Source organism: Lissotriton helveticus, chromosome 3_1, assembly GCF_964261635.1.
Source record: "Lissotriton helveticus chromosome 3_1, aLisHel1.1, whole genome shotgun sequence".
In the NCBI taxonomy this organism is placed as follows: domain Eukaryota; kingdom Metazoa; phylum Chordata; class Amphibia; order Caudata; family Salamandridae; genus Lissotriton; species Lissotriton helveticus.
Window position 1 is genome coordinate 1,932,914,731 of NC_136061.1, and position 22,910 is coordinate 1,932,937,640.

Genomic DNA, 22,910 nt, shown 5'->3' on the forward strand with positions numbered 1-22,910 from the left:
TAAAAAGGGTGATAGCACCAAGAAATCCCCCTGCTCCAGAGTGGAACATCCCTTACAAGGCTAATTGGTCCACCTTTTGAACCAATGCACAAATGTCCGTTATAATTCCTATCATGGAAAGTTGCATTCCTCATAGCGATAGCCTCACTATAAAGGGGAGTTGGTGAACTTCAGACATTAACTATACAAGAGCCTTTCTTTCAACGTCAAAAAGATAGTGGTTCTTTGTACCAATCCTAAATTTTTCCCTAAAGTAGTTTCTGCTTTTCATATCAATCAATTGTTACCTGTGTTCTCTCCTGATTCTGTAGGAGAACGAGCTCTACACACACACACACACACTTGATGTTATACATGATCTACTTTACTGCATAGAAAGAACCAAAGAATTTAGGAAAATAAAGCAACTATTTGTTGTTTTTTCTCCACCTCACAAGGGCAATCCTATATCCAAGTCAGGTATTGCAAGATGGATTGTAAAATGTATCCAAACATATTATGTTAAAGCAAAGAGAACTTTGCTAGTACCCTCTAGAGCGCATTCTACTCGTAAAATAGGGGCTACTATGGCCTTCTTGGGAAATATTCCCTTAGCTAAGATTTGTAAGGCAGCTGCATGGTCTACACCGCACACAATAACCAAACACTATTGTGTAGATGTGTTTGCAAGACAACAGGCAAATGTAGGCCAAGCAGTACTTAAAACTCAGTTCAAACAACTACAACTAATACAGGTTAGCCACTGCTTTGGGACTTTAGTGCCATATAGTATATACAAAGCATGTGATCTACAGCTCACATGCCTTGAACGAATAATGTTCGTAAGTAAGCATCTGTTCTTGGCATTTAGAGCTGTAGATTCACATGTGCCCACCCACCTCCCCAGTCTCATGTAGTTCTAGTTCTTAATTCACATTCATACGCATAGACAGCTCTATTCTACACATACTAACTCCATTCTCACCCTCTGCGGGAAAACAGTCTAACAATGGAGGTGATGCCCATGCACAATATCACCAAAAGGAGGAGTCACCTACCTCGTGACTGGAAAGACTTCATTGAACAAAAACAACTCCAAACATCCGGACCCAACACTAGATGGCAGGAGTATGCAAAGCATGTGAAACTATAGCTCTACATGTCAAGAACAGATACTTACTGGGTATGAAGTAACATTATCCATAGGGGTGTGTGTGTGTGTATGTATGTATGTGTGTATATATAGGGGTGGCGCTAGGTGGTGCATGACCAAGATGGCTGCACACCTGTGAAGCTCTGGCAGCTTGGTGGCATAATCCTCTAATTTTCCTCCTAATAAGTGCAATAATCCTGTCTTTTAAGCCTGCCAACACATTTTCAGTGCAAACCCTACCCCCTGTGCAGAAATTGTGGCTCTTTGACCTCCACAAGCTATTTCTGGACTGAACACTGCTGGGCATGGCGGAGACGGAGTGGTGCTCTTGCAGCCTGGTGCCGCTGCTGCCATCAGGCGAGCCCCGGGGATCCCACGTGGCGCTGGGCCTCAGCTGGGCTTGCGGGGCGGCCGCACTTCTCTGACCAGCCCTACCTTTAATCGGCTGCCCGGTTCCATTTGTTGCTTTGCCCGATTGCCTGCCGTGGTGCCTGCCATCCGCTGTGTGAGGATGAGGTCCAGTGGAGACACTGAGGACCCAAGAAGGTGATCACTGAATCAGCTACCCGGTGGACTGGGGGTGACCGCGCAACCGCAGCCACCCGCTCGCTCTCCCAGTCTCCGGTGGAGCTCGATCTGGTCCTAATAATCCTCTGGAATCCAAGCGGAGTTTAATGTTGCACCCTCCCCTCCCACGCGGCTGCTCCCGGATTACCTCTGCTGGCCGAGCACTTCAACTGCGGGATTCTCTGTCTGTGCGCAGTGAACCCCTGCCCTCTCCATGACAGGACCTCGGGGATTCTCCCTGGAGGTGGCTGGGGAGGAGTTATCTGCCTATAGCCTGGAGGCGCCCCATGGGCCACATGGGAGAACGCCTGCGGACTGCCGAGCACGCCCTGCACTGCATCGCGCTGGAGCCCGCACTTCGCTGGATAACTGGGCACTTCATTGGTGGTTGGCGTTATTCTTCACAGATACCTGAGGCTGCTAGGATGAGAGTAGCCTGTAATTCCCTACCCGCTTTGTTGTCACTGCAATATTGAACTGTGTACAGTGCTGCATACTGCCGCCATACAGTGCTCTGTGCTCCTGCTCGCTCCACTATCCTGCCTGCTGACTCAGACTATTGAGATCCTCTGAGTGCTGATCATCTCACTGTTTGTGCATACACCAGAGAGCCACATCCCCAACGACCTGGACAACAACCCTAGTACCCATTCCTGACCTCCATGGACTAATTTGGCAATGTGCTGTGTATGGGCATCATGCGGACAGAGGGGCACCTGACCCAGTAGGACTGAATTGACTGTATGAGCACTTTCAGGGGCTGATTCTACACGTTTGGACTCATGAATTGCTGCTCACCCACATCCGGCTTAATCCTTAGCGACAACATCGCACTACTAGACGTCAGCGTGTCATGTGGAGCTGAAGTTTATCTCCTCAGCAGTGGAGCTTCGCGGTAGGATATTCCCCAGCTAATCTTGCTGTAACCTACCTGACGCTCGACCGAAGGGTCCCCACAGCGACCATTTGCCGGCCCCGAATTCCACTGATGCGCATCCTCTCTTTCCTCCTGTGGTGCCCACCATGCGTCCGAAGACCCTAAGTCAGCTTACCAACTCTTCTGGTCGTCCCCCGGGGCGTGACGCCCATTGTTGAATTTCCCCCTTATGCTTGTCAGACTGCACCTGTGGTCAGAATGGGGAAGCCCGATGGCTGCCAACCCAAGCTTGTCTTTGACTCAAAAAAATGGCTACATGATTTAACTCAGATGACGCTGGCCAACTGGGCCCGAACAGTCTCAAGCACCACCGTCAACCGCAGAGGATGAGGTAAAAACTCAACTCTTGGCCATGCAACATAGCCTCACTGATATCTCCGGAAAGATGGACACAATGAACAGCCGCCTTGACTTCCTTGTGCAGAAAGTAGACAAACATGGCAAGCAACTTGAAGAGGCTGAGCGACGCATTTCGGACACGGAGACGCTACCTCCCAGATGCAGCGCCAGATGACACACATGGATAAACTATTGAAAGTCATTGTGGCCAAGAATGAAGACCTTGAGGCCTGCAGCCGCCCCAATAATATCCGAGTAGTAGGCATACCAGAAAGCACGAATACTGGCCGCATGGAGGACTTAATTGAACACCTTCTGTCAGACACCTTTGGGGCGGAGACCTTCTCCTCACAGCTTATTGTAGAACAAGCGCATCGCTCCTTGGGGCCACGTCCTCCGCCGGGCATGGCACCATGTCCAATTGTGGCCCGTCCTTTGAACTACCGGGATCGGGATAATGCACTGAGGAAGGCTGGGGAGCAAAAATCGCTGCACTTCGAAGGCATTGAGTTCACCATGCAAAAACAACAGTTGATGGACAGAATGCAGAACAATGTCATACATTCACCCCAGTACAGAGATCTGGGCCTAAATCCATCGTTTTTTTGCACTCCACACCACCCCAGTTCAGACATGACCATATGCAAATCAGCCTTGACCCTGTGCCTCATGGGAACAGTCCAGCCCGAACTGCCAAGCCATGTCTTCCCTGGACCGGAATCAAGCATCCTAGGACTGGTTTCTGGCTATCAGTTATCTTCAGCCAGGATAGCTTGACTCCAGTGGCGTGGAGAGCACGGGACTCACGTCTGAGCATACCCGTCCCACTCGGGTGACAAATGCAAAAACAACAGATGATGGACAGAATGCAGAAACATGTCATACATTCACCCCAGTACAGAGATCTGGGCCTAAATCCATCGTTTTCTTGCTCATCACACCACCCCATTTCAGACATGGCCATATGCAAATCAGCCTTGATCCTGTGCCTCATGGGAACAGTCCAGCCCGAACTGCAAAGCCATATCTTCCCTGGACCGGAATCAAGCATCCTAGGACTGGTTTCTAGCTATCAGCCGTCTTCAGCCAGGATAGCTCGACTCCAGTGACGTGGAGAGCACGGGACTCACATCTGAGCATACCCGTTCCAATCGGGGTGACAAATGCAAAAATAACAGTTGATGGACAGGATGCAGAACAATGTCATACATTCACCCCAGTACAGAGATCTGGGCCTAAATCCATCGTTTTTTTGCTCACCACACCACCCCAGTTCAGACATGGTCATATGCAAATCAGCCTTGACCCTGTGCCTCATGGGAACAGTCCAGCCCGAACTGCCAAGCCATGTCTTCCCTGGACCGGAATCAAGCTTCCTAGGACCGGTTTCTGGCTATCAGCCATCTTCAGCCAGGCTAGCTTGACTCCAGTGGCGTGGAGAGCATGGGGGTGACAAATGCAAAAACAGTTGCTGGACAGAATGCAGAACCCCGATTTCACTGTTGCGGTTCAGGAGGCACGCCGTCAAGCAAAAACTACGCCAAGCTCAAATTGTCTATGCCCACATGGTCCCGGCACACCTGCGGATTACCCATCATGGCAAAACCATGATGTGCCAATCCGCTACAAGCTGAGGACTTTCTCAAGACTCTCCAGCACCAATCACCGTGTCGAGTTTCCAATGACCGTGCTTCCAGATCTCCATCCACTGCGGTGGGCGGACTCGAGAACTAGACACTACTGCTTTGAGATTTGACTTTGACATTATCTACTCTTCTTGCTTCCTGCTACGTCCTGCTCGTTCTCGGATTAAACTGTCACTACTCGTGGCCGCTAGGTGGGACATAACCTGCTTTTCTGATGGTGTCACAATCCTACAGCTAGCCACTGACAGATAAGTCTATCTTGTATGCTACACACTCTATATAACTTAATGGTAGGCCTTTTTGTATTCTTTATAGATTTGTTCTGGACTATGCCAAGCTCCCTCTCTCTCCCTTCCTCATCTCCGTGACACTGGGACACAGCTTCGCAGTTCTGGTTGGGATGCGGGAGTGTTTCGAAGCCAACAGGCGCCCCCCACATGGGCGATTCCCCATATCACTTACTCTTTTGTTGGACTCTCTTGACCAGGATTGATATGTCGAGAGTTATTTGGGGTAAGGGTGGGCAATCGTGCCAGCACGATTGGGGTGTTGTTGTAGGTGGGGGAGGTTTTGTTTCGGGGTGTTCATTACACTGACATCATGGATGGGTTGCTGGGGTGGGTGGGGGGGATGTTTGGGATTGTTGCATTCTCATGTTGCATACTTGTCACATCAGCCGATAGACATGGCAGCACATGCTATACTCTCTATATCCTTACCAAACATGGAGACATCATATCCGAAGTACCAATTTCTTTTAAATGCTTCCACACTCTGAACAATTGCAATTAAAATTACTTACCTGGAACGTCAGGGGTCTCAGCGACCCACGTAAACGTAGAGCAATCCTTACATACCTTGATAGGCATCACATACAGGTTGCATTGCTTCAAGAAACGGACACTGACCCCGTCGCCCTTATTGCCTTGGAAGCAATTGGGCCTCTGACCGTGTGTTTTTTTCCTATTCTACATATTCGCACGGCACAATGATTTTAATTAAGAAGAATACCCCTGTCATTTTGGAGGTAACTTCAGCGACCCCTCAGGTAGGAGTTGCATGCTCTGCGGTACACTGGATACACAGTCAGTTACGCTTGTTTGCTGTTATGAACCGATCACAGACGATCCAGATTACTTCACCACCCTTTAGGGACACATTCTAAAGGTAGGATCCACTCATGTCATATGGGGGGATGATTTTAACACTACTATATTCCCTTCAGCTGTTAGGTCAATCCCCTTTCATATCATAACACCAAAACCCAAGATGCACTATCCCGGCTGTTTCTTGATCATGGGCTCATCGATGTGTGGCGACATGCCAACCCAGATAGGAGGGAAGGCACTTTTCTGCACTTCAGTGCTCTCGTCTTTGTCGCGCCTCGACTACTGGCCCCTGGATCCTTGCAGCTGAACATATGGCTCGGACCTATTCTGATCATGCACCGGTCTGTATGATAATTGCGCCCCCCCCAACTTGATTGCGACTCCACGATGCTGGAGGCTAGTGCCTGAGGCATTGCTGAATGCTGTCTTTAAGGCAGAGCTTGGTGAGGTAATCTCTGATTTTTCTTACTCGTAACAAAGGCTCGGTCACACATGTGGGCACGATCTGCGAAGCATTCAAAGTCACAATGCGCGGCACTTGTATGTAAAAGTTTCGGAGTCCTCCGGGACATCCGACGTAACTTACGATGGCTTGAAGGAGACTTGAGGCAACTTGAGAAAGATCTTTGGAACAAGGCTTCCAGAGCACAGCAGGCAATACTTCGGGAAAAGCTCACTGACTATACCACCACGGCCGAACGTGAAGTCAAAGTCCGTGGCAAATACTTTACGGCCAGATGCTATGGTGAAGGGGAGCAACCCGGTAGGGCCCTGGCAACTGAAATTCGACAACCCCGATTTTCTACGTTCTAGATGTAGTGGATGGGGCTGGGGTGCGCCAAAGAGATAGCCTCGAAATCCTGCGCACATTCACTGAATTCTATACTGACCTATACAGTACTCGCAGAGCTGCTCCCCCAGATTTCTCTCACTATCTTGAGGATGTTGCATTGGGGTGGCTAGATAACAAGAGAGAATTCTTAGCTGCCCCATTTGAGGATAGTGAGATCCGTGAAGCTATTATGCAGATGAAATCAGGAAAAGCCCCATGGTACAATGGGCTCCCCATAGATTTTTTACAAACATACCTTGACCAATTACTCCCTGGAAAGAAAAAAGCCTATCTGGAGACCCAAGAGACTCCGATTCTTCCGGCGACAATGAGGGAGGCACTCATTACCTCGATCCTGAACCCCTGTAATCCCACAGACCGTTGCGACTCCTATAGACCCCTCTCCCTTATCGATACTGACGCAAAAATACTCGCTAAACTATTGGCTAACCGCCTCAGTCTCTTCATGGGGAAACTGGTCTTGCGGACCAGGCCGGGCTAATTCCTGGTAGGGCGATGTTCTATTTCATATTAGTACCCTGATATAGGTCTAGGGAACATTGTGCACTTTCCCTACATTGTTATATGAATGAGCCTTATAAGGACAACTCCAAATAAGGACAGACTGCCTTGCATGGACATAACGCCTCATAAGGACTGTAGCCATTTATGGACTAAACCTTTCACCTAGTTCCATGCAGAGGGTGGGTTTTTCCCAATCGATATTGCTAAGACGTCATCCTTAACACATATGAATAATTTATGTGTACACTCTACAGGAGGTCCACTTCACCTCTCCCATCGACGCACAAGGTTTAATCCCCATCTCATACTAAACAATGGGGAACATACGCACATAGACTGTATAAATACAGCACCTCTTGCTATCAGAAAGCGGGAGGGAACCGAGACTTCAAGGCTGACACACTGACCAGAGATGCTGCAGCCCTGACATGCCATCGCTCCAGCTGACAGTGGTCTGACGATCATTTGCGGGGTGTCCAAGTCCAACTCATGTCCAGGACGAGGTCCAACACTCTCACTATTCAGGTATGGGGGTTCGACTATATCCTTGTGGAATTCTTGGCTCTTAGACTTAGGCTCTTTCGCACCTAATCACATGTTAGGTACACTTAGGTACATCTAGACAGGCATCTTAGGAGTACGCACTTTATTTTATATATGCATTTCATATTCATGTATGTGTTCATGACTATTGCAAAATGGTAGAACAATACTATTTCTTTCTATTCACTGTTCTGCTGGTTCTATATCTCTGTTACTGTATTACAGTTATAGCAGCACACTTATTTTACATGAGAATAACTACAGTACAATAAATTCTTATTGTAAACACGCTCAGCTGTTTCTTATGTGTATCTCTCTGAGAGCAAAACAAGCTAGCACAAGTAACTGGGTGAATAGTAGTATATTATTTCCACGAGTCTGAGGTTATTAGGTTCTGAAGTTGCACAAACTAATCTCTCTGATAACAGGAGATTCTAGTAGCACTGTGAGCTATCTAATGCAAAAACATAAGCTGACATATTCGGTGGGGGTGTACAGAGTCAGTTTGCCACCAAGCCCACAGTATATGTTATCCGTAAACAGCGTAGGTCCTGCCTGAAAGGGTACTACCGGAACTACACTACATGGCACCCAACGTGGTCTAATGGCACCCAAAGTGTCAAACATGATTTGCCCAACTTGGTAAATACATGGCGCACTTACTCAACAGTAGAATCTGAGTAGCTCAGTCATGCTTAATCTCAGAGACCCTACTTACAAAACCCAGAGACGTCTGGTGTAGGTGGGAAAAAAAACTCCGCCACAGCTGAATAGATGAAAAATCCTATGTATTAGCTGTTGGTTAATCAAGCTTGAAGGAATATTCCCAAAATTGCGCATAAAACCTTTGCATAAAACCTTTCATAAAAGCTTCCTTGGAAAGTTAGCCTGCGTTCTAAAGCTCAATGGTTGAACAAGAGGAAGATTTAAACCATCTAGTCCAGGGATTTAATAGGTCTGGTGAGGTAGATGCAATATATATTGCATCCAAAGTAAGAGAAACTCTTACAGTCAAACTACTCAAACATGGGTTACCACCCAGAGGAGGTGTAGTAATATTTGTGATAGAGGCGCACAAAGATTTCAAAATTGAGGCATTCTACTCATGGGTTACATGCCCAGAAGCAGATGCTGTAACAAAAACTTGTCATTATTACACACATGAAGAAGTTCCAGCGGCTTACACTCCGTTTGAGGAGACTGAGATTTCCAGGAACATATTTTCTGGTTTATTGGCGCCCTACCCCACATAAGAACAAGAGCAAGGCTCTGTCCTTTAGGAAGACCAGGAGCAACATGGGCGATATTAGCGACCAATGCACCACATCCAGACATTGACACAATGCCAGGTGATGAACTACTTGTTCAACTTGAAGAGTTGATAAAACTCTACAGTAACATGACACACTTCGTCTTAAGGACACTAGCGGTCCAACCTACAGTAATTAAACCTACTGCAGCTCTGACACAGAGCACTAGTACTAAAATTACTCCACAAACATTTCACGCGGTAATGCGCAAAGTGCCCACAAAATGTGAACACATTTCTTTCTGGGTAGTTCAGAAAATAACCCAGTTAGAAGCAGTATTCTCAAATAACACCATTTGAAAAACACCGAATGTTAACAATCTGCATTGCCTTGGGGATTACACCACAGGTAGAGGATTGCACCTCTTGGGGAACAGTCTTTGCTGTCATATATACCACAAGTCATGGTATTCCTTCATTAGCAGTAATACCAGATGTATTAAGACAAATACAAAATGACTATGGAGCAGAACCTGCCCTAAACTTAGGGATTAAGTTATTAAATAACTACGACCAGGTATCAGCCATAATACTAGCTAATATTAAAGGGGAAGCCGCATCAGTGGCAATCTGCCAAAGCCTAAGGGAGGTCGGCTCGTGAATTCAGGAGGCTGAACTATCCAAAATAATTGAAACTGCATATGCAGAATTAGGCAGAGATAGTTTGGGGGTAAGAGCTTTAAAACCTCAACTACAGGGCAGTCCTGAAAAGGACACTTCTTTTTAGAAGAAGTTGGTGTCTGCTTAGAAGTGGGATAATAAAAAAAGAAAACTCTAAAAACAAGAGATCTCAATCCTGAGGTAGGTCTCCTCCACAGGAGCCCTCTGTAAAGAGGTATAACCTTAGGAAAAGGGATAACATTAGGAAACCTGACAGGTATCAGGATACTGATACGTTCCTCTTGTTCCTTTCAGGGCTCAAAGAAAAGCTCCGAAAGAGAAGGATGGTCAGAAAATAGAGAGGAGCGCACACAGTCCAGAGACAAGCAGGGCCCTCAAAACTTTACTTTAAAAAAAAGAAGATAAGCAAAATCCAAAACCTCAATTTAAGAAGAAGAAAGTTGCTAGTCTAAAAATCAGACAGGCCCAGAATTCTGAGTACACACCTTCTGAACGAGGAATGGGCTCTGACGATGCTAGACAGTGCGGCAGAAGTAACAAAAGCTCGCCTGAACCTGAAGGAATTTCTGGTGACCGTGGAGTTGAATGATTACATCACGGTGGGAACACCAGACACAAGGGTGAGCGTCCCACATAAGTTATATGAAATAACACTCCGATTGGAGGGGGACAAGCCCAGGAAAGTAAAAGGTCTTTTTCTGGAAGAACTTATCATCTGGTTATGAAATCCTGTCAGCAGAACAAGATTGGCCGCCTGCATTTGTAATGGAGTGCCCCAAGGGAGAAAGTATCATTTTTCCTGCATTTTTCAACCACTTTCCCGTTCACCTTAAACATACATATACATATGCACAGGAGTGGGCAGTAGCCCAAGCTCCGGCATTGTACAAAAATCACAGAGGGTGGGATGAGAACTCAACCTGCCACGTGATCCTGTTAAGTTTCACCTATTGCTCAGAGGCAATATCCAATAAAGCAAGAACCTGAAAAAACAGGGCAGGGAGATCTTAAATCAACTTGAATACCAGGGGGTCACTAAAAAATGTACCTCTCCAATGAACAATCCTTTGTTTCCTGTCACTAAACCCGACAATACATATCGTCTAGCTCTAGATTACAGACATTTAAACACATGCACAAAGACATTTGCTGTCCAAAATGCACATAGTGCCGCATTAATGAATAACATTGTGCGCAAAAAATACAAAACCACACTTGACATCTCAAATGGATTTTTCTGTCAAAATACAGCTCCTGTAGGAAGGTATCTGACCACATTCAGTGCGTTAGGGTTCCAACGACAATTCTGTTGTCTAGCACAAGGGTATAAAAACAGCCCGGGTGTATTTTCAGCAAGAGTAACAGAGTAGCTTTAAAAATGTGATGAAGAAGCGTTCTACGTGGATGATATTTATCTGACAGACGACGACTTAGAGAGGCACTTGACCAGGGTAAGCACCAGTATTATTAACCCTGGGCGGTGAACTATGCTCCGCTCGCGGAGCTTGCGAAGTTTCGGTAACTTCGCGGTTCGCGTAGAGCGCGAAGTTGCCGAATACTACGCAATCCACTGCGTAGCGTAGTGTTTTTCTTCCTCTCACGCGCGAACACGTTATTCAGACGCGCGAACACGTTATTCAGACGCGCGAACACGTCATTCAGACGCGCTAACACGTCATTCAGACGCGCTAACACGTCATTCAGACATGCTAACACGTCATTCAGACATGCTAACACGTAATTCGGACGAGCTATCTCCTTCTGGTGGCAGTGTTGGTAAGATCGCGTTCCCGAACATGCCGAAACTACAATCTGGCAAAGAATATCTCTCGATCACGATAAAACCTTCTCGAAAAAGATCATTTTGCTAAAAAAAAACTCCTCAGATTGTGATTTGGCTGTAGTCTTTTGTGCAAGGAGTCCTCTTTTTTTCTACTCTTTTTTTCAAGAGGAAGGAAGTGCCCCTGAGTCTCCAACTTCCTGTTCCTGTCCAGCAGGCTCCCCCCAGTGCTTTGTCCATGTACTGTTCACTTTCATTTGGATTTGGAGCTGGAAGGATCACTTTTTGTGTATGTCTGCTGCATCATATCATTGGATTGGATTTATTGAAGACTTTTGGATTTGAGATTTTATTTTATAAGTAAGTTGGAGAATTGGTGTACATGTTTGTTTGATTGGGGCTTTTTTTTACCTTCAGTTTTGTGGGCTTTTCATCGTTTAAAAAAATTATTGTAGTGGGTGGCCTGTACTTTCAGTAGGGGCCAAGTTGTATTTCTTTGAAATGTCAGCCAGTAGGCCCAGAGGTACCCATGGGTCCAACCATGTGCCTGTTGAATTTCAAGTTTTAAACATCATGGATGGCATTGGATTCAACTGCAAAATGATGTTTTTGGAGTGGAATTTCAGTTTTTGGGTGTGTGTTAATTAAATAAGGGCTTTTCAGCCAATTGGTAACCCTAGGAGTTCATATAGTTTGTGATATAGGCCTGCTTGAGTTCATTGTATGTACTTTCTTTATTGTGGGTGGGCTGGCCATGTGGTGGCGGCCATTTTGTGGGACCAGCCACTGTGCTTTTGCCATAGACCTCCAAGCTTGTGGCCTACTCTGCCAGTAGGCCCAGAGGTACTACTCAGTCATCATGGATGCATGAAAGTTAAACAACTGTTTTGGTGTTGTCTGTAGAATTTTTAACATCATGTATGGCACGGCTTGCTTTGAATTGCAAAATGTGGTTTTGGGGGAGGAATTTCTGTTTTTGGATGTGTGTTACCTAGGAGTTCAGCTCGTGTAGTTTTGGTAACTCTGCACAGCGCGACAACGCAGACTTACCATTTTTGTCTTCTTCGCATGCTCAATCTGCATGTTCGCGCACGCAATAACGACATTTTGTACAGTTCGCGATGCCGCACACGCCGAATTTGCAATCTGGCGAACAATATCTCTCAAGCTGCATAAACCCTTCTCGAAAATGTTGATTTTGTTCATTTTGCTAAAAAAAAACTCCTCAGGTTGTCATTTGATTGTAGTTTTTGGAGCATGGAGTCATTTTTCTGTTTTTAATTTTTTTTTTAAAGAGGAAGGAAGTTCCCTAGAGACTCCAACTTCCAATTCCTAGTCTTTGTATGTAGTCTCTTGTTATTTTGGGTGGGCTGACCATGTGGGTGGCGGCCATTTTATCAAGCCAAGCATTGTGCTTTTGCCATGGGCCTGCATTGTCTGTCTTCTCTTTATTTCATGTTGTTGTGGGTGGCCAGACCATGTGGTGGCGGCCATTTTGTGGGATCATCCACTGTGCTTTTACCATAGGCCTCCAAACTTGTGGCCTATTCTGCCACTAGGCCCAGACTCCCAGAGGTACTCATCAGGGGTGCTTGATGCAACTGTTTCTATGTTGTCTGTTGAATTTAAACATCATTTAGGGCATGGATGGCATTGGATTGAATTCCAAAATTTGGTTTTTGGGGTGTAGTTAACTTTTTGGTTATGTGTTAATAAATGCCTTTGTTGCATGTGTATGTGTTGTTGTTGTGTAACTTTCCAACCTTTTTAGCCATGCAGATTTTCTTTTTTGCATTAAAGTTGTGTTGTGGCACAGGAATCCTTTGTCTGCCCATATAGGGATATAGGCCTGCTTGAGTTCATTGTTTTCCGGGCCTTGTGCCTGAGATGATGAGGGGCCATTTTGTGGTGGTTGTAGTAGTGTGCTGTTTTTGCCACATAGACCTGTGTGTATTTCCATTGCTCTTCTTGGCTTACTGCTTCCATACCCATTGCCAGCTGCAGGTCCCTGATGGTGCATCCATCCCACATGATGCACAAATTAAGGCCAGACAGGTTCCACTTCCACTACATTTGTATTTTTGTTCTTTGCTATTCTCACTCTTCCCGAGTGTACACAGTACACTAGTAGTAATTACATTTAAAGAACAACAAATTCCAAGTTTGACTGATGTTCTTTTGGCTTTTTTGCTTTTAGGTGCACAAAAGACTGAGGAGGTGTCTGTCATCATTGCCTGTTGTACTGCCAGGCAGAAGTCCTGCTGTTGTACGCGATGTGACGTGTGGTGTGACCTGACCAAACATCTCTCTGCAACCTGTGCAACTGAGTGCTGCTGAAATCTGAAGAAGATGGGCCCAAAAGAAAGCAGGTATCAGGTCCTCCAAGACCAAGAAAATTGCTGAGAAGAAGGAAGAACAGAAGAAGGAAGTGACACTTAAGTCTGGTGTTGACCCCAAAACCTTTTTTGGGAAAACAAAAATGATGCCTGCAGCAGCGGAGTCCGGGGGTCAAGCTGGGGGCAGCACCTCCGCATCAGTGGGCCCAACCCAGACCCAAGCAGATGAGTGTGGAAGAGGTAGCCAACCTAAAGGTGGATAGCAGTGATGCTGAGCCTGACCTATCTCAACAAAGTAGTACACAATTAATGCAGGAGGGAACACAGGAGATAAGTGGTGAACAACAATGGCCGCAACCACTGCCCGCAATAGTAGTTGTTGTTCCTCCCGAAGTAGGGGCAGTTCAGGAAATTGAGCCTCATGCAGAGGAAGAAGAGAGGAAGCCACTCATTCAGGAGATCCATTGTCTCCCAAATCCCCAGCAAGGAAAAGGAGGGTTAGTCCATCGAGTTCTTCGCCAAGCATCCCTTATGATGATCTAGATCTCACTTGGGAGCCACAACAATCTGAGCATGAGAGGGAGACACATCCCAAGACCAGTCTAGGGAAAAGGAAGGTTCCAGAAAGCCTTAGACTTATGTAGGTTGATGTAAAACAGCAGGATAATGATGATGATGAGCCAGTCATCACGAAGATCACTCCCGGCCCGAGGACATGGAGACCAACATCATTAACCTATCCAGAATGGCTGCGACTAGTTGGGATGTAGCACGCACACCTCCAACACAGGTAGCACCAACACTACCTCCAGCTTCCATATTTACATTAGCAAAGGGCCAGCAGCGTCCAATATCCAGCACAAGCACCACCTCAGCAGAAGTAGGTAGTGGTACTGCACAGTCAAATTCAACACACACCCTCCAGCTCATTCGGCATTGGAAGTGGCACCTCCAGCAGGAGACAAAAGTTAACCTCCCCAAAGTGGGACTTCTTTACGGTTAGCGTAAAGGAGGAGAACATTGCTATATGCTCAATTTATCATACATCTGTTATTCGTGGTAAGCTTGGTACAAACTATGGTACCGTAGGCCAAATGACCCATCTGAAAAAACACCATGCAATCAACTGGGAGGACCACCTTTGTCGCATAAAAACTGGAACCATTGCTGCTGGAGGGGATAAAGGAGTAGAAGGACCACTCACGGTGGAACAGGAAGTAGAAGAAGAGGGAGACATTCTCTCTGGTAGTGGTACACAAAGTAGCCCTGTCCCCAGCACTGCAGTGGTACCGCCCACATCCTCAGCAACATCTCAGTGGCACCAGAGTCGGAGTCAACCTGAGACACCAAGGAGTACTGCAATGCAAACAAGTGCAGCGTCGAGCCGAACAAAAAGGAATACCACGAAGCGTACCATTTTTAGCATGTTTACTAGGCAGGAGGGACAGTACGAACGCAACCACCCAATAGCACGTTTGTATAATGCAAAGCTGGCTAAAATGTTAGCACTGGACCTTCTCCCTTTTTCTTTTGTTGAAGGGGTGGGTTTTCTGGAATTTGTGACAACCATCCGCCCAATATGGAAGGTTCCCAGCTGCTACTATTTCGTCAGAGTTGCTGTTCCAGCACTAAATCATGACGTGCTGAAATTGCTTGGAAAAGCCTTAAAACAGAGTGCTGTTCAGAGTATCCACCTGACAACAGACATGTGGACCAGTTACATGTGCATCACTGCACACTGGGTCTCTTTTTCGGGTGTTAGAGAAAAGATATCTGGAGGCGTTGACACTGCTGAGGTTTGTAATGACACTCAACTGTAGCCATGTTTGCTATGGAGAAATCTCATACTGCGGCAAACATTTTGGATGAGTTTAACAGCAAGGTTTTTGAGTAGCTGCGACCAAGAGGGCTTAACATGGATTTTGTTGCCATGGACAATGGCAGTAATGTAGTTAAGCCATGAAAGATGGTGGCTATTTCATGGTCCCGTGTTTGGCACACTGCATTAACATTGTTGTTCAAGACTTTCTGAAAAAAGAAAGCACAGTCAGCAACTTACTGACCACCTGCAGAAGAATTTGCACATATTTTAACCATTCTTTTAAAGCCCGGAAGCTGCTGATGGTCATTCAACGTGAGCATAAAATGCCAGTCAAAGCACTCATCCAGGAGGTGCCAATACGTTGGAACTCAACATAGTACATGCTTGATCGTCTGTTTGAGCAGTACATATCACTTAATGCTTCTGTCATGACAAGAAGATTAGTGGATCCTACTGTGAAAGCCATGACCATTGAGATGGGCCAATGGGACCTCGTTAAATGCCTGACAGAGATGCTACTTCCTTTTGAGGTCTTCACACGTGAAGTCAGCAGGGAGGACTGTACTACGGGCCAAGCTATCCCATTGTTGTACATGCTAGAGCAACAGCTGAAGGAGGTGTCTGAAACATACGAATGTGTGGATGACAAAGTAGACGCATGTTATTTGGCGAATGCCTTAGCCTTTCGCTTATCTGGAAAAAACAAGGATTCAAAATAAGATTGTGTCATATCAACATTACATTACTGCCACAATTTTGGATCCACGGTACAAATTATTTCTGAACAGTAATGCATTAATTCCTTTTTTTAGAAGTGGATGTTGCCAAGTACAAAACTTTGATAGCTGATGAAGCCACTGATTTAGAAAAACGAACGGCTCTTAATTAGAGGCCAGCCACCCCAGGACAGAGCAAGTACTACAGGGCATCCAGAGTCAAGTTCTACTTTAGAGCTTGAGAGCAGTGCATTTGCCTCTCAGCAGTTACCAACACTACTAATAATAACATCAACAACAGCACCAACAGGATCATCTGTAGTGTAGTTCCTATATTCCCAATAGGCTCTGCGCATTGGAATAATATATCCTATAGATGTGACATAGGACTTATGTCTACTAGGTCTCTTAATTGTGAGTGCCAGCTAGCTCAGAGGTCACTAGAAACTTTCTCGAGAAGGAATTTCGTTTCTGACAACCGCATAAACATGACAACTTTGTTTCCCCAAGATAAAACTGTTCTTCAGAGTCGTGGAAACAATAGATAGATATTTTACTCAGTCATTCGTGCATGCTTCGTTTCACCAGAGGTGCAGAGACCTAGATAGACGGGCGTTTTTAATAAAAGGATTTATTGAACAGTCTTCTTCCTCAAGCATAAGAAATGAACTGCTATAATTGTAATACTGGCTGCAAAATATAGTGCATACAGTAAAAAGAGTAGAATAAAATAATACTGTAAGAGCATTGTATGGTTCCTAGACAATAGATAAATACATACATAAATAACAGAGGCTAAAAAGTACTCAACTGGTGCTTCTAAAATACACCTACCCCAATGTACCTAACCTAAGTCTAGTACGAGGGAAGAAGTAAGTGAGGTGTAGCATAAATTTAGTATTCTTTGCCAAGAATCTATCCAAGAATTCTCTTGGGGTCTAATCAGCTCCGTACCTTGGTTTAGAATGAAGGAGGTCTGTCTCAGGACTCGATTTCATAACAACCCGCAAGGGTAGCTTGGAAACACTGGAGCTGGATTTCTCGGCAAGAGAAAAGACAGCGTCGCTCTTAGTGCGTCTGCTGGAGGGTCGGCTTCCTTCAGCACTTGCTGTAGCAGGATGCATTGGGCAAGTAGATAGTCGAACTGTTCCAAACCACCGTGTGTTTGCTATGGCAAGTGTGCGCATATTTATACCTTGAAGGTGCCGAGTTTGACGTAAAGGTGGACATAACAACGTCATCAAAGAGTCTCAGTTCTTTGACAACTCCATGAATTCTTGGACAAGTCAGTATTTGAGCAAGGGGAAGTCCCTAGCTGCTGAAGCATAGTTTTCCAAGAAATGTTGTGGATTTTCGGAACTAGTGCAAGTAGCCCTGCCATATTTGGACTGCATGAGCTATGTCTAAATATGGTTATGATTTTTATGCCTGTATAACAATATGGTGATTTATACCTATATAAGGGCATGAATCGGGAAAATTACAGTAGGGTCCTAAAATACTATACAACCCATCATCACCAGCCACATCAAACCAAATGGTAACTAATTGGTTTCTACGGAAAGGAATGGGTAAGTCCATTGCTGATGCAAAGTCAAAAGAAGCCAAGCAAATTGCAGCACCCCTGAACATTGAGCAGATGGTCCAGGCCTATCTGGATGACACAACAGAGGTCTTCATGGAGCAAAGCCCATTGATGTATTGGTATGGGAAAAGAAGTCAATTGCCAGTGCTCAGCAGGCTGGCGATAAAGTATCTGGCTTGCCCTGTCGCTAGTGTCTCTTCTGAGTGTGTTTTCAGTGCTGCTGGTGCCATTGTAACTGTGAAAAGGACCAGTCTCTTGCCCAAAAGCGTGGAGAGGGGTAACCATGATCAAAATGAATCAGCACTTCATACCACCGGAGTACAAAATATGTGAATCACAGCAGGAGGAAGAGGAGAGCAACTCCAAAGAGATAAGTAGAGGGTTACATGACCTACTTCTGTACGAACCACCACAGTTTGAGGACGAGCGCCTCTTCCCTGACAACTAGGCTTTCAAATTGTTACTTTCTTCCTTCCTTTATTTGTGTGTGTATCTGTCTTTCTGGTTCAAATCAAATCACAACAAATCCATCACCACCGTCTCCTATTTTTATTTATCTATTGGAGTTGCACGTCTGTGCATGTAACTGTCCACTCCACTCCTCAGAGTCCTGCTCCATCTTCCCGACTCGCCCTAAATACATTTCCATCAAGCCAGACATTAGATGGAGATGGAGAATAGTACAATAAATGTTGCCTCTAACAGTCCTTCCATAAGAAGCGAAACGTACGTGACTACTATAGCTATCTTCTGTTTTGTACTTTCCAAGCCGAAAGTCTGAAACTCATCACTGTCCTAAGGCTACCGCCTCTGTCTGCAGGCATCCACAAATCTTCACTGTCAGAACTTGAGCAGGCATCCAAAAGTAAACTCATCACTGTCAGAAGGCTCTGTATCTGATCTGATAGCCAAAGAGAAGAGCAAGACGGGTATGATTAATGAATGATGCCATGCATTGCATTGGATGCTTGCTGACTCTGAGCAAATGTGCATGAAGTCGAACTATACTAGTTAATCTACAAAGTAAAAGGGACTCAAGTGACAGTCAATGTTTCCTTGTTGTTTAATAACCACATTATTTGAACTCCTACTACTGCAGGTGCAGTCTGGACTTAATCAGAGTCACTCACTACAGACTGAGTTGGTCTTGGACTACACGTACACGTACCACACCATGATGATGATGACCATACTATCTTTGCAAGTCAGTCAGTTGGATTGGAGATGATTGATGGAATAACTGCGTTTCATGAACTGGCATTACAAGGTAAACACAACAATTCAACAAGAACCGCAGCAGACCTAGGCTACATGTCCGTGTAGTCGAATAGTGGTATGACTGACAGTGGTGCATTGATTTAGTCACTTGATTTGGAAAATGCTAGGTTGCTGTATATGACTTTTGTCTGGCTCTGTCAAAATTTAAGGTAAATGGAGGTTGGGTCACGGGCTGGCCTGGTGCCGTGGGCCTGTTCTGTGCTGGCTCCTGTCCTGTTGTTGTTGTAGCTTAATACTGTGTAAATACTAGAGTAGACACAATGTATCCAAGTCGCCTCAGTCTGAAAGTGTTCTCGCTCAAGAGTATTGTCTTCTTGCACTACACCATAATATCCCTTTTGTTTTTCCATCTACACTTACAGGCCTGCCTTTACCCAGTGCTATTATACTGGGAGCAACAACTCGCACTTACCTTACCAATCCGCCATGAAAGGGAGGACCAAGATTAATGACGAGATGAAACTCCACAATTGGACCTAGATAATACAGTAACATTAGTATCATATTCCTCATTCGTCTTTTAAATAATGATTCCTTTTTTCTCTTCAATCATTATGACTGTGTGATGTTGTATTGTTGTTTGTTTGCTAATTGATCCCTACAACTATGTTTTAATTTTCTTTGCTAGCTTTAAAAGTAAGCCCGGTACAGTCTCTATGACTGCATACAGCAAAGGCAAATTTCAGATAATACTGTTGCCCTGTATTCTCTAATTGTGTAGTAGTAGTTAGTAAGTACTACTCATTAACCATCATGTTATCTTCATCATGCATGCATTTCCTTTTTCTTCCTTTATAGATTTATTGGGTAGTGGATCACAGTTGTCTTCAAAGATTGTGTTTTACTTTTGTTGTGTCCATGCGTACTGTTTTTATTTCTCAAACCTTTCCCCAAACCCCGTTCCCATCCATTCATCAAACCCTAACCCTCTTCCCCCGGGCTGTGTGATTTATATTGAGGTGTGATGTGACTACATTAAATGTACACCATTAATTGATCACATGCTTGCTGGGGCAGATGTGGTAAAAGCAACACTAATTCAATTTCAAGGCGGGGCGAGGATCTTCTCTGCTTGCCCACCCATGCTCAGTCCAGTATGTACAAGCCAATTTTTTAGTTTTTCCAAAGGGACCCACCTAATACATCATAATTAATTGCCAGCATTGATTGTATTCATCATCCAATTCAACATCCTAGCACACAGCACTAAAGTGTATGAATTACGATTGTGTTAAGTCACTCGCTGGACCCAACTACAGTTTATTATAACCTCTTAACTTCTTGTACTAGGCTGTCTCCGCCACCATTATTTTTTATTTTACTTTAGCAGTTGCAATATTGTTTGTTTGGCAGTCGTCTCCAGTACTGTACTTTACTTTGTTCTACTCCTCCCACAGTCTCTCTCAGTCAAGTGACTGTCTCTTTTTTTTTGTTTGCAAATGCTAGTGCCAGTGTCTACTACCACTACAACCATGGCATCTTCTCCATTCTCTTGGGAAACCATGCAGCCATTGCTGTGCCAAACTTAATCATCATCAATCACAGGTAAGATAAGTTTGCTGGGAGGTATAATGGACTAGGAGGAGCGACTGACAGTACTAGTAGGACAAATATAACTCAGTGAGGGGTACCGCATCTATCTGTTTCCGTGTTACAAAATTGGCAGATTATTTAAATCCAACACTGGATGCTGCCCTGAAGCAGCAAGAAAACCATGTGACGTAAATAAATTCATAAAACAGTAACCCCCCACAAAACATAAACATCATATGTGTAAGTATAAATAAATACAATTTATTTCCCTAACAAAAATAAACTATCCCACACCTGACCCACCCCTCTCCCTAACCCCAACCAATGTCCAAATCGAAAAAGTCCAAATGTCCAGAAAGTCCGAAGAAACCCCACCACCCAATTCCCACCCACCAAAAAAAGTAATAAAAAAGGGGCAATTGAACGGGGTCCTACATTTGGGGGCTTTTAAGTGTTTGTCCACCATGATCTTCACTCTCTCCTCTAACTGGTCCTCGAGCTGTGCCACCCGGAGGAGAATTTGGTGTCGAAATGCCCGCAACTTGCATTTGCATCCATGGGGGGTAGCAGTTGGTGGAAATGTGCGGCGGTGGGCGGCTACCTGACAGTGGCGCCGTACCACTGGAGACGGGGCCTGGCTGGGGCCCGGGGCATTGGGAGAGGCTGCAGCTGCTGCCGCCTCCGCCTCCTCCTCCTCCTCTGCCTGAGCCACCAACCGGCGGTATTCTTCGCAGGTGACTTCCAGTTTATGACTCCGAGCCCTGGCTGCCAACTCCTTCGGCGTTGGTTTTTCATGGGAAGGAGGATCTATAAAGAAAGAAACAGAATTGTAACCAATACTCTTAGCAAAACAGTAACACAAAATTAATTCAACACAGTGGCACAGTAGCACTAGCAAGCGCAGTACATAACATTTGTGGTAAGTATCTATCCTCCCACTTCCTCGGCCTCTAACATTTGTTGGAGTTTTTTTCAGGTATTATACTTGCCATAGTGCTATGGACTCCAATACATAGAACACCAGCCTTTTTCTTATCTCTAGTTTACCTAAATTACATAACCTTGTTGTAGCCGGCAAGCCAGCTCAGTCAGCTAAGCTAAGCGTCTAAGACCAACATACGAGTCAATACGCAGACTCACGTCACTTTTATTTACTACTGTCTGCAGGTGGGGACGCTCGTATTCTTTCCCATTACGGGTGGCACTGGTCATACTCTCTGTTACATGAAGGGCAAGTGCTTATTTTCACTTTCACTAAGCTCTGGCTACTACAAAAAGGCAAATTAATATTATATATCTGATCCAATGATCATTGCTTATATATGGAACAACGACATATCAGTACAGTAGCGGTTAGTGGTGGGAGTGCTCGCGGGTGGTGACGTGGGGAGGGGCAGGGTGGTGGGTAGTAAACTATGGATTGTGGACAATTACCGGTGGGTAAACATACAAATAAATAAAACACATTTTGTTGCGCACAATGCATTCATAATCCATAGTTTACTACCCCCCACCCTGCCCCTCCCGCCCTCTCCACATCACTGCTCGCCAGCATTCCCACCACCGACCGCTACTGCATAAGGTACTTTGTTTATTGATTGTGTAACCCACAGATAGGCCACCCTTTGCAGGCTGGCTGAGACAATCAAAAATAAATTAACATAGGTAGGAAGTGGTCCTCGGAGTAAGAGGATGGCGCTTGATAATATATATGATGTGCTTGTAAACTACTGAGTGAACTGTATTCTGAAAATACTACTTTTATATTCCCCTCTGCTTTGCTACTCTGGCTCAATTTCTTTTACATTCTCTTCAAAGTAAGATTCTGCATCCAGTGACAGTCTCCACCTATGCTCTCTATTCTCTATGATGAATACATCCAGGCATCCATCCATTAAAAGTAAATGTCTATCATTCTTTTTTATATATCGCTTAACAAACCTTAGCTGGTTGCACCAACAACCACCCACATGCGTCCACTCCTTCCTTCCTTGCCTTGGCTTTGAGTTTGACCCAAACACCGCTGATGATTCTTGCTATCCAGTATCCAGTCATACTGTGTCGCGCACCCAGGCAGGCATCTTCTTTCACCTTCCACCCATCCTTCAACAACCCAAGCATCTGATTGCTATCAGCCACCTCCATGCTGCTTCCAAAGTATCCTTCTCTGCTAGTCATATAACATCTCACCCATCCTTCCTCCTTCCACCGTCTTTCCCTTTTTGTTCAACACATCCATCAAGGTCATCTAATCTGACTTTTAGTCTTCTCCATAAAACTTTCACAGCTGAGTTGGAGTC